This window comes from Bos indicus, chromosome 6, assembly GCF_029378745.1.
Source record: "Bos indicus isolate NIAB-ARS_2022 breed Sahiwal x Tharparkar chromosome 6, NIAB-ARS_B.indTharparkar_mat_pri_1.0, whole genome shotgun sequence".
NCBI lineage: Eukaryota > Metazoa > Chordata > Mammalia > Artiodactyla > Bovidae > Bos > Bos indicus.
Window position 1 is genome coordinate 61795516 of NC_091765.1, and position 13107 is coordinate 61808622.

Sequence of the window (13107 nt, forward strand, 5' to 3'; positions counted from 1 at the left end):
CTTAAGGAAGAGATGCCAAGGATCACTGCATCTGTGCTTGTATTAAGGGGCAACAAATGATATATGCAGATTTGTTACTAGGAATTCTCCTCTCTTGATGCCTCTTAATATCATTAGTGAGAGACTGGTTCCTTGTTTAAGATCAAATGGGATTAGACCTTGGGGGAAGAATGGTCACTGTGGGCCTCTCAGTTTTTGCATCAGGAAAAGTTAGAGCGTGAGAGGAGAGGGAGAGAGGGGGCGAGAGAGAGAGAAGTTGGGAAAAGAAGAGGGAGTGGTAGGTGTGTTAGGCAAGTAGTCAGACATGAGTAGGTCGCCACCTAATTCTGGATGGGATCTTCGTTCCCTCTCCACCTGGATGCTAGTGATCAGAAGGCACCAGGAGGTTCTCCCGCTTCTGGTCAAGGACTGCTACATTTTCAGCCTTATCAGGACCAAACGAGATAAAACTCAACAGCACAGGTTGGCACAGGCATGCCAAGACCTAAAAAGTGACTCAGAGTGACCCAGGGTTCATTAAGCGATATTTGTAATAAATTAGCATTGTGGTTTTTACTGTCCCCCTCCCCCATGGTTTCATTCACATACTTGTGTTTAAGTACCTGTGCTCTAGGAGAAAAGTTATATAACCTAAAGCTGTCAATCAACTTGTCAGTCAAATAACACAGGACGAAGGGAGGGATCACCACTCTAAAACATCCAACTCCACCCTCATTACTTCCCAGATGGCTCAGTGGTAAAGAATCTGCCTGCCAACACAGAAGATGCAGGTTCAATCCCTGGGTCAGGAAGATCCCCTAGGGACTAGAAGGGCAACCCACTCCAGTGTTCTTGTCTGAGAAATCCCATGGACAGATCTGGCTGGCTACAGATCAGGGAGTCTCAAACAGTTGGACATGACTGAGCACGCATGCATAGCCCATTACAGAGCTGTTTCTGGTTCCCAGACAGCCTGCTCTCATTCTTTTTTGGAAGTGTATTTTGCTTTGCTTAATAAACCCTTGCTACGTGAAACTTCTCTATGTCTCTCAATTGAACTCTTTCCTTTTGGAGGACAAGGACTGAAGAATTGCCATTTTGCCTGTAAGATAGATCAGTCTTTTTTTTTAATTGGAGTTTAGTTGATGCACAATTTTACATAAATTACAGCTGTACAATATAGTAACTCACACATTTTAAAGGTTATAGTTGTGATACAACTCTGGCTATGTGCCCTCTGTTGTGGAACAGCCTTTTTAGGAAGGGGAGATAAATGTTAATCTCTTCTTTGTGACATTGCACATATACAGTCTTATTTATCCCTATGACAAGCATATGATGTCAGCAGTATTATTGTTTCTTTTCTATAGAGAGGTAAACAGATTAACCAAGAGATTAAGTAAATCATCCAAAGTCACATAGCTAGGCAGTTGTGAAACAATTCTCTCTGTTTGAGAGAATCCTGTACCTCTCTCAAATCCTTTCTTTCCCCTGCTAGACAGAATTAGAATGGACGGTTGCTGGGAACTCATCTGGAACCTAATGGACTTCTCCTTTCCTTCCTGGCATTTCTCCAACACAGTAGGCCCTGCTCTGAAAGAGCTTCCCAATGAGAATGAAGGATTGATGGGATGGGGCCACTGAGCCCAAATGGAGTGGGAGGAAAGGAATTGGTTCATTTGTGTTTCACACTCTGATATGGTGAACACAAATCTGTTCTGGTTTAAGAAAAAAGTCTCTTAGTCATGTCTAACTCTTTGTGACCACATAGATGTAGCTTGCCAGGCTCTTCTGTCCATGGAATTCTCCAGGCCAGAATACTAGAGTGGGTAGCTACTCCCTTCTCCAGGAGCTCTTCCCAACCTAGAGACTGAACCCAGGTCTCCCACATTGCAGGCAGATTCTTTACCATCTGAGCCACCAGGGAAGCCCAAGATAAGAGAGAGTGAGTTAAAAAATATCTTTCTAACCAGTCAACAATGATTAGGAAGCAATATGGATAACGCACTGGTGGTTAATCAAGAGTGAATATTGCAGAGTAGTGAGTGTAATGATCTTCATTTCTTGGCTTTTAAGGACAGAGGATAGAACTCTCTTAGAGAACATGGAAATATTGGCTCAAAGGGCTTCTGCTCTCTGCATGCTGTTTTTGTAGTCCGAGAACATCCTCTATGTAAAAGAAATTTGGGATTGGGGAAGGAGAGGAATATGGTAACCCAAGATTTTTCTTTGGTAAAAATAAGAAAGCATGAGAGGAATAATTGTTGCCAGAAAGGTTTGTGCAGAAAAACACAAAGCCACCCCTAGCTCTATCTGGATAGTATCACATGGAAGATATTGTACCTTCACACCAACCATGTCCATCGAGCATGGGGCAAGGCAAGCCTTGTATAACACTTTTATCCCATATTTTGAGGTCTTTGAGGTTTAGAGATGATTCTATTGCCCTGGTTTCAAACTAAAACAGCACTATGTACTTACTAGTAGATTTCACTAATGCCCACTGATATTTCCAGTTTCCTCCCCTCCTTGGACATAGGAGAGACTATGTATTCCTGCCCCTCCAGGAGTTTTGGGTGGAGCAATGTGACTAATTCCAGCCAATAGGCTAGGAATAAAAATGATGTGTGTCCCTCCTGGGAAAAACAATAAGTGTTGGTGTGTTATTTCCCATCTTCCCTCTCCCAGCAGGGTGAACCAGGAAGCATCATGCTGAGATGGAGAATGCCTAAGATGAAAGCCTGAAATGATGAGCCACTACATGGAGAATAAATGTCCCAAAGAGCCATCTAGGTCTGCAATAGGTTTGGTGTGTTCTGTTGTGTTAATGCCTGGAGATTTTTGGGTGATGGTTATTGCCACAGCCTAAGCTAGCCTATTCTGAGTAACACACACATACACACACGTAAATTGAGAAGAATGTATAAAATATGCCATTGGTTCTGTGTCTAATTATCTTCTAAGTCAGACAAATGGCATAGAGGATGGGGATTCAAGGGTGAATCCCCTCCTCTGCCTTTTGCCGTCCACTGCTCGACTGGGTACTTGTAACCTCAGCTTTTGGAGCTACCAGCTGTTCGTGTTTCTCAGGTGGTCCTTGCCTGAACCCACACTTTTTGTTCTAACTTCCCTTACCTGGGATCTGGCAGCCTCTCCTTCCTCACCTCTGGGGTACATTTCCCTCATTTCATTTTGTCCTGAGGAGAAGACTGAAGGTACTTAGGATTCTTGTGTAAGAATCATCTCTAGGGCAGTCAGAATTTTCCCCTGTTGGGATGTCTTCTCTTAGCAGGGCTTCTAAGAGTTCTGACAGAATCCAGTATCTGGATTGTCTGCATGTTGGTCTGTGCTGTGTCTTAGGAAGAGGTGTTTGTGTGTTTGAGGACAGATGGCAAGAGCAGGGAAAAGGACCGCCATGCTGCCACCCTGAGAGACAAGAAAATGAGGCTCATCTCTGCTAGAATTCTACAGATGCCCAGAAAATGCTGCTGCTGATGGCACCTGGCTTTTCATATATAAATGCTTTTCATTTTTTGTTTCTGCCCTAACCTGAATGTGGTGTCAAGGGAACTATTAATGGCTGCTCTTTAGGGACATGTGACTGGGTATTTATATATTACCTGCCCACTTCATAAAGTGCTAATGAATGTTTGCAAAGCTCTTTGAAATCCTCTGGTGAAAGGTGCAACGTTAAGTGAAAAATATTATTATTATTATTATTAGAAGGTAATAGACAGCTTTGAATGATCGGTCGTAGGAATAATTGACACAGCATTAAAAGAAGCGCCAGAAATCATCCAGACTGTTTCAGCTCCTCCAGCCCCATCAGCCTCCACATTACATATATTACACTGTTTCCCTGACACCCATCCTAATAACCATATAATTCACACGTTAAATCACCACTTCCAGGGAAAGGTTGAGCTCACTCATAGCTCTACCGATAGTGACACTGAGAGGGTATTAAGTGTTGAAAGGTCTGAAATGGAGAAGTGCTTCATAGATGGAGAGGCCAGATTTAGCCACTGAATGGCCACCACCTTTAAGAGGAGATGAGCATGGAATGAGTCAAAAATACTTGGAGAGGAAACTTTAAAAATAGATGTGAGATTGGAAAGCCTTGAAAACAATATAAATTTGAAGTGAGATTGCCTATTCAGAGCAATATTTTTTATTGTTTGCCCCATCTGGTTTGAAAAATAGCAGCAAGGGTTTCCTAATGTCTTTAACTTGGAGTTATTTAGAAGTTCTGTCTTCTCAGTAAAATACAGTTTTGGTCAGAGTTGGGAAGTTGGATCCAACTCACTTGCTAGCTCTGGCTGGATGGCAGTAGTTGCTTGAAGTACAGTGTTGAAAGAATGATGGAGGTGTGTTTATACTTGGCTGGAAAGTGTGCTGTGATCTATTAGCAATGTCTGCCCTGGGACGGGGTGGAGGAGCCGTGGCATGTATGTGGGCCAGGCCTGACTGGGTGTGAGTATGGCTGAAAGGATGGCTCCAACTTAGTTCAAGGTTGCTTTTATTCTGACTTTTAACCAAAGCTATTAATATTAAAAAGCACTCTAAGGGCTTTACTCTTGGTCAGACGACCCCAGGTCACTCAGAGGATTAAGAACTAGCGGCCTGTTGTCTTTTGTGCTGGGAAACCACTTATGCTACCTCCTAAGGCTGTACTTCTGCCAGTCCGCAAGCTTGTCTCCCAGGCCTGGTGTCTGGGCTCTGGGCCCTCAGCTGCAGGGTCTGGGCACTGTCCACTTGTGTCCAGCACCTGTCAGGGGCAGGCCAGTGCGCCACAGTGCACCACAGAATGTCTGTGTCAAGTGGTTCTGGAGTGGCATTGGGAAGGTCTCTGAGCCTCCTCTGGCCAACAGGCTGCTGCTTATTATTCACCATGAAGGGGTTTATATTGCAAACAACTTTGCTTTGAGAAGCTTAGAATTCTATGATTTCCATTTGGTTTAGAAAAGTAGATACTGCAGTGTTGTTTTATCAATAGAGAAAGGAGGAGGGGTGGCCAGGTGGCCTTTGGGGACCATTTGCTCAGTAACTTTTGTAATAGTACTAACAGCTAACATTTATTGAGCACTTACTGTGCAGGAGGCATTATTTTTCTAAATATTTGTTTTCATTACCTCATTTAATCCTCTCAACAGCTGGACTGTCCATTGTACAGATGGGAGCACTGAGGCTTGGATTTTCTCAGGCCACACAAGCAGGGCGTTAGGGCTGGTTTTGAACCCAGGTCAGGTGAACTGGCACTCACTGCAGTGCACCCACCCCTCCCTGTGTGCCGACCTGAATCCTTGTTGCAGCAGATAAGGCTATCTCCTTTGACCCCTCCTGGTGGTTATTAAACAGTCTCCACAGAGAACTCAAATGAAATATTTTGGTTGTCTATTCTGTCCCTTTAAAACTTCAGTCTCACATGTAACCTTTGGATAATGTGTCTACTGCAAATGTCACATTTACAGTTTGTCCCAAAGGACTTTGGTTTAAAATAGTGGATAACATTTCCCTTTTTTTCCCCATTATTTGATTTAGAAAAAACCATAACGAGGCAAAAAACGAAATTGGTAACATCTATCATCAATAAACTCGCCCTTGATGCCAGTCGTCTCTTTCATTTAAGTTAATATGTAGAAGCAATGTAGCTGTTCATTCTCTTCCTTCTTTAGGTGACATAGAGCCTTTTAAAACAGCATATAATTTCTTATCCTTTCTTATTAGCATCCTAGTTGCTTGTCAACCAGCTTCATTGCTCCAGTGGGTAGACTCTTGGTTTTGGGGTGTCATAGTGACAAAAGCGACTGCACTTTCACTTTCCACTTTCATGCATTGGAGAAGGAAATGGCAACCCACTCCAGGGTTCTTGCCTGGAGAATCCCAGGGACGGGGGAGCCTGGTGGGCTGCCGTCTATGGGGCCGCAGAGAGTCGGACACGACTGAAGCGACTTAGCAGCAGCAGCAGCGGTGACAAAAGCACCGAGTACCTTTATAGCTTTCCTACGAATTCTCTTCAAGGCAAAGTTGTTATGTCTATACTGGCACGCACTGACTATGGGGCATATCGTTAAAAATCACTTGTCATGGAGGAGCCCATACATCAGAATGAAGTTGCTAATGTATCAAGATTCTAGTGAGGATGATGGAATTACCTTCAGAGATTTCAAATGTGGGTTTATGGATGCCTTTTGACTGTGCAAGGCTGAAGTGGTTGAAATTTGATAGTATGAAAAGTCATTGGTTTACTAAAAAGTAGCCTTTGCTTTTATTCTCTCGGGTTCCCTTGGGCCAATTCCACTAGAAAATCATTAGCATGTTTACATGAATAATTTCAACCCACCAGCAGGTAGTGTGGAGATCTCAATCCAGTTTTGTTTTGTTTTTTTAAGTGGAACTTAAAATGGATGTCTAGATACATTCTTCTCTCCCATCCTGATGCCTGTCCTGTTTGTCTTTACCAGACAGGGAGCAGGGAGAGAAACAAAGATGAAGGAAAACGAGGGGAGCCAGGTTGATCTTGAAAACCTTGCGAGACTGCAAAGAAGTTGTAATTCATAATGCAGAGAATATCATTGGGAAAGCTGTTTGACTTACTGATATCTGTATAACATCAAATAATTTCCAGTAGGGAGTGATCTTAGAATTCTGAAAAGACTAAAGGTGATTAGACAGTTGGAGAGTGACCACGCTAGACCACTCACTTTGGGTGGGATTTAGAGTCACCTCAGTCCCTGCCAAGATCTTTTAACAGTCTCCTTCAGCCCCTTAAAGATTGGAGCCAGGTCCTAATCCTTTCTGCATCTATGCTGAATCCTGTGCTATGATACTAGGTGCTTCATAAATATCTGTTGGGTGATTGAACTCTTAACTCCCAATGTCAGCAAAGGATGAGGCTCTCTGTTCCCACACCACTGTGGTGCCCATGGAGACAATGAGAGCAGGTCAGTTATTCAGTTCTCCCTAAACCTGGTTCATCGGATGCTCTCAGCTATGTATTTGGAACCTCCTTTTCCTGTTCAGTATTGTCTCCCACAGGACTTCTCAGTCTGACTCCATAACTTGTCATCCACTTCTGATTACTAGAATAGCTCCAATTGTATTATTAAAGACTCGCTTCCCAGGTGGCTGCTAGTGGTAAAGAACCCACCTGCCAGTGCAGGAGACATAACAGACACAAGTTCAATCCCTGGGTCAGGAAGATCCCCTGGAGGAGGGCATGGCAACCCACTCCAGTATTCTTGCCTAGAGAATCCCATGGACAAAGGAGCCTGGCAGGCTACAGTCCATGGGGTCGCAAAGAATCAGACAGGACTGAAACAACTTAGCACACACGCATGCAGGGCTCGTCTTTTTTTTTTTTTATCTTTGCTTTTTTTCTTTTAAATTTTATTTCATTTTTAAACTTTACAATATTGTATTAGTTTTGCCAAATATCGAAATGAATCCGCCACAGGCATACATATGTTCCCCAGCCTGAACCCTCCTCCCTCCTCCCAGGGCTCATCTTTGAAAAAAAAGTCAGTCTTGCATGTGATTTAGATCTGTGCCCTTCCCTCTCTTGTAGTATGGGTAAGAGTGTACCTGCACAGTATGTGTAAACTTGTTTAAGTGTATCTAATTGTATGTGTAAAGGTGTAAGTGTGTATGGATGTGATAACCATGGTATGTGCCTGTGTGTGTGTATTTATGGAGGGGAGTTGGTCTTGCTCTTGGACAGCTCCTCCTTCTTCTAAGAACTCGCTTCTCCAAGGTGCTGGGAGCAAAGGGAAGAAAAGGTCAAATACCTCCCTGCCATTCTGGGCAAGTTTCATCCGCCTCTCAGTTGGCCATCAACGCTCTTCCTGCTCAGTGTCCATGTAGGAATGGTGGTGATTTTGATGGTAATCATTTGTTATTGTCTATTGACCAAGGGCTCATGCCCAAGCAGTTCCCTGAGCATTAGCAAATCCTTTCAAGATTCTGGGCTTTCCTTGTGGCTCAGACAGTAAAGAATCTGCCTACGATATGGGAGATCCAGGTTCAACCCCTGGGTCGGGAAGATCCCCTGAAGAAGGGAATGCCTACTCACTCCAGTGTTCTTTCCTGGGGAAATCCCATGGACAGAGGAACCTGGCAGGCTACAGTTTATGGGGTCGCAAAGACTAAGCGACTAAAACTTTCTCACTTTCAAGATACAGTGCATTATACACAGAGCCTGGCTAGTGGTATACCATTGCATTTCCCTGATGTGTGCACCTCATTGTCCTTCATGCTGTGAGGGTCCCCAGTCTCTGCTCCAGGAGCTAACTCTCCAGCATTATAGGCTCCACCCCCTGTACCTTTCACCTCCAAAAACTAAAGGTCTTGGCTTCCTTTCCCCTGACAGTTTCATGCCTGCCTCTCCTACCCTGCCATGTCACATTTTCATACTTCTTTTGTTCATGGTCACAAGCACTGGAGCCAAATCACAAGTCTCCTAGCTAAGCAGTCGTCTAACTAGGTGATGAAAGGTGGGTCAGCTCTTCCTTTAGGAACGCTTTTCTCAACCAGTGCATCTCTTGAGGCCTTTGTTGGGATGAATGGAGGGAAACGTCTTACTACAGTCCCCCTAATGCCACCTCCTCATTCTTAAGATCACCTCTTTATATTGACTGGGGTGACATAAATGGAGGCAGTTGGTGATAAAGCCAGTCCAAAGATACTTCTTGCCAATTCTTGTAAGCCTTGGAGAAAGGAGACCACACCTACTTACAGTGACCATGCTTACAATGTGGTGTATCGGGCCTTATTTCCAATTCTAGGACAGTAAGAAAAGTGCTAGCATATTTTTGTACAGACTTCAGATGAGCATTCTAACTCTTTATTTACAGCCAAACTACACTTAACTTTAAACTTAACAAGTAGCATAAGCTAAGAAGTAAAATAAGAGGCAAAAGGTAAATAAAGAATAAAATGAAACAAATTAAAAATACAAAGCAAAATATTTACTAAAAATATAAGTCCATTTAGTAATAATAATGGCTTACTCTATGTCAAATACTGTTCTAAATTGATGTGTATTATCTAATCCTGGCAACAATGCTATAAGTTCTTTTAAGCACTTATTTATTTATTTTATTTTTGGTTGCACTGGGTCTGCATTGCTGCTTGTGGTGGGAAGGAACAGGTAAAATTAATTTAAATAGTATATTTTACTTAACCCAAGAGTTGGAACTTAAAGAAGGCTGAGCACCAAAGAATTGATGATTTTGAATTGTGGTGCTGGAGAAAACTCTTGAGAGTCCCTTGGACAGCAAGGGGATAAAGCTAGTCAGTCCTAAAGGAAATCATTCCTGAGTATTCATTGGAAGGACTAATGCTGAAGCTTCCAATATTTTGGCCACCTAATGCAAAGAGCCGACTTATTGGAAAAGATCCTGATGCTAGGAAAAATTAAGGGTAAGAGAAGGGGGTGTCAGAGGATGAGATGGTGGGATGGCATCACTGACTCAATGGACACGAGTTTGAGCAAGCTCTGGGAGATGGTGAAGAACAGGGAAGCCTGGCATGCTGCGGTCCATGGGGTTGCAAAGAGTCAGACACAACTTAGCGACAGAACAACAATATATTCAAAATGTTATCGTTTCCACATGAAATTAATATATAACTATTAGTGAGGTATTTTACATTCATTATTTTTTGTTCTGAGTCTTGGGAATCTGGTGTGTCTTGCATACCTACAGGCACATTCAGTTTGGACTGGCCTCTTCCACATGCTTAATAGCCCTGCATGGCTGGAGGCTCCTGGAAGGGGCAGTGCAGCTGCAGAACGCTTAGAACAGTGCCAGGCACACAGTAAGTGTTATTCAAAGGTTATTGATTATTTTACCTTCCAAATATTTTTCCAATCGATCACTTCTCTCCTTCTCCGCTGACACCCCTTAGATCAATTTATCCTCATGTTTGTCAAAAAAGATGGATGGACCTCCTAACTTGGCCTCCCCGAATTCACTAGCCACAGCCCTTGGCCATCTATTTTTCACCCTGAAACCCAAGAAATCCCTTGAAAATATGTCTCTGGTCACTTCCTCACTCCATTGCCCCTGAGCCTTTCCTGTGTTGAGTTCCTGCTTCTCTGTGTGTCAGCCGCTCACCTTTGTTCTGTTCCTCGGATGGTCAGTTCCTTGCTGAGCTTTGACTGTGATGCCCTTTCCCCCCACACCCCCATTTCTACTTCCTCTGGCACCTCTGTTTGTACTTTCTCTCTCCTTTATATCTTCCTCAGGAAGCCTTTGCTGGTGGCTTCCAGTCTCTGTCAGATGACTTTGTTAAAATGCTGATGTAGAATCATATTTTCTTTCCAGAGCTCTTATCGCTCTAATTTTGCTTTCATTAGTGCAATAAATTAATTAATGTGTCTACTGCCCCAACTTGACTGTAAATTCTTTCATGGCAGGTACTGCATTTGTTTCTTTTCACCATTTTTCCCCCACATCTAGCCCTCAATGCCTGACACCTTGTGGACTATCATGAAATGTTTTAATAAGTAATTGAAATAGGTTAGTGTGCAATTATTGCTCTGCAGGACCCTACAAAATCAAAATAAAGGGAATTTAAAACAAGGAGGAAAATGCTGCAAGGTCAGCTTTTAGTTTAATTTAAATTCTTAAAAGATAAGAGCAAAGAAATAATGCACCACATAATAAGATTCAGAAAACTTCACAAACATAGTAATACCCAGTGACGTTAGACAAAGACAGGCACTGATTGTGCTGTTAACCACCCCAATCATGGAAAATCAGCCTCAAAAATTGAAAAAAAGGAGATAGGAAGCAGGAAGGATACTGTGAGCCTAGTTTTACTTCTCATGTGCCTGAAAAATTAAGTTGTGCTCAGTGAAACACTGGGGATAAAGGTAGCCTGGGGCCTAGATGACCCAACTTTTAAAATGTGACAGTCTTATACTGTTTTCTCATAAATAGTTAAAGTATCATGGAAATTCTAGTATCTCAGCAAATAGCAATTAAATGAAGTTGGTCGATGAATCAACAAATATTTATGTCTTCCATATGCTGTGTGCTGCGAATACAGAGGAAAACAAGACAGCTGTGGTGTCTGTATTAATTAGGAACACCACCATTTCTTTTTTCCTTCCCTCTCGGCCCTGTGTCAACTAAGCCCAGAGCTGAGAACTAGGTTAGGTTTAACGTACAGTATCAGGACATGTAAAATAAGTGACAGTAAAAGTGGTTCAGTGACTCTAACAAGGTAGGCGATTCATTCTTCCCACTCGCCTTCTAGGAGATGGTGGAGAAACGAGTGGAAGAGTCCTCCAATGCTTCTCCCTACGGGAGTGTACGGTGCAGGACTCCTCTTTTCTAAGAACACATGAAAAATAGATGAGCATATCTACTCACTGCTAGCCCTGAGTTTCTAGCCTCATCAGTTGGGTGGAGAGAGAACACTAGAAAGAGGAGCAGGTTGGAAATGGAAAGAAAAAGAGAGATCAGACGACTTCCATATTGGACAAGCTAAGTTATGCCCCTATAATAAATTACTCACAAAATCGCAGGGACTCACCTCAACAAAGTTTTAGTTCGTGCTCACACAATGTCTGTTGTGCCTTTGGCAGCTTGCTGGAACAGCTCCTCTCCAAGCAGGAAAGAAAGCCACTCATTTTCATCTTGTGGCTCTGTGGTCTCTCCCACAACTTCCAGATTTCCAGGTGACTTCTAGATTGCTGACGCAGTGGAAGAGAGAGTGGGCATTCACTGCCTGAGACTGAAAGTGACATTCACTTGCGTTCACAGTCCATTGTGCAGAGATAGTCATATGGCTTTCCCTATCTGCAAAGAGGGCTATAACGTGTTGTCTTCTATGTGCCCAGGAAAAAGGACATATAGACGTTCGTGGACATTAAGAATGCCCATCACACATTTGATGCATTTAAGATACCCCTGAAATGTCCAAGTGGAAATATCCTATAGGCATTTGGATACATAGATCTGGAACGGTGAGTCTCAGACTTGACTGGATCAGGATCATCTGAAGGAGACTGTTAAAATTCAGATTCCTGGGTCCTGGTCTTAGAGGTTCTACTTTGGTAGGTCTGGAGTTAACCTATGGAATCTGAACTTTAAACCTCTGCAGAGGTCATAATTTGACAAACTCTAGTCTAGAACTTTAAAAATTCAGCAGAATAGGGATGGTATTAGTTGCCACTGGGGGAAGTGAGGTCACCATTAGAAAAAATCTTTAGAAGAGGGTGGAGTAAGAAAAAGAAAAAAAAGATCCAGCCTAAAACCCCAGAAAATTCCAAGGGGAAAGACTAGTGCCAGAACATGGGATTGGGAGTGCCCATTTACGGCAGATGCTGCTGAGAGATCTTCTTGTAGGATAAGAATTGAAAAGATTCATTGTGTTTAGTGACCAGAAGGTTACTGATAATCTCAGCAAGACATGAAGGCTGACATCAAGTCTGTGTTCACTGAAGAGTAAGTGTATTAGTCCCTCAGTCGTGTCTGACTCTCTGCATCCCCTGTGACTGTAACCCTCCAGGCTCCTTCATTGATGGGATTTTCCAGGCAAGAATACTGGGGTGGGTTGCCATTTCCTTCTCCAGGGGATCTTCCTGACCCAGGGATCAAACCTGGGCCTCCCGCATTGCAGACAGACTCTTTATCGTCTAAGCCACCAGGAAGTCCCACCAGGAAAGAGTCAGTGGGATTAGACAAACTGGGGAAAAGTTTTTGAGGAAGTACGGCTGCAAAGAGGAGACAGGTTGGTAGCAGAAGGGGAGGGGGGCGGGATCAGGAGGATTAAGAAAATATTGGTGAGACTGAACATGATTAAATGCTAATAGTGAGAGTAATGTTGAATAAAGAGGAGATGAAATTGTCAATAGATTTCCTGCGAAAGTGTGTGTGGGGGTGGGGTGGAATTTAAAAGAATGATTAGGAAGACTTGGCTTTAGCTTGGCAAAGGGAACACTCCTTCAGGAAGAGATGGGTATAGAAAACCAGTTGACTGGTTGTCAACTTTGGGTGTTTATTGGAATCACCTAAGAAGCTCAAAAATATGTACTTTGACCTGCCCCAGCCCTGAAATTCTGTTTTTTTTTTTTTTTTTAAAGATTTTTTGATGTGGACCATTTTTTAAATCTTTATT

The 13107-nt window shown here is 42.9% G+C and overlaps 1 long non-coding RNA gene across 2 annotated transcripts in view; it reads left to right on the forward strand.

The window, feature by feature from the left end:
- LOC139183626 (uncharacterized) overlaps positions 1-13107 on the forward strand; it is a 97870-nt gene that overhangs the window by 63238 nt on the left and 21525 nt on the right. Inside the window, exon 1 of one of the 2 annotated variants that reach the window (XR_011567176.1) lies at positions 1-12434. This exon is cut by the window's left edge and continues 63238 nt beyond it. This is a non-coding gene — a long non-coding RNA (uncharacterized lncRNA). The remainder of the gene's footprint in view (positions 12435-13107) is intronic. The other variant, XR_011567177.1, reaches the window with a different exon arrangement.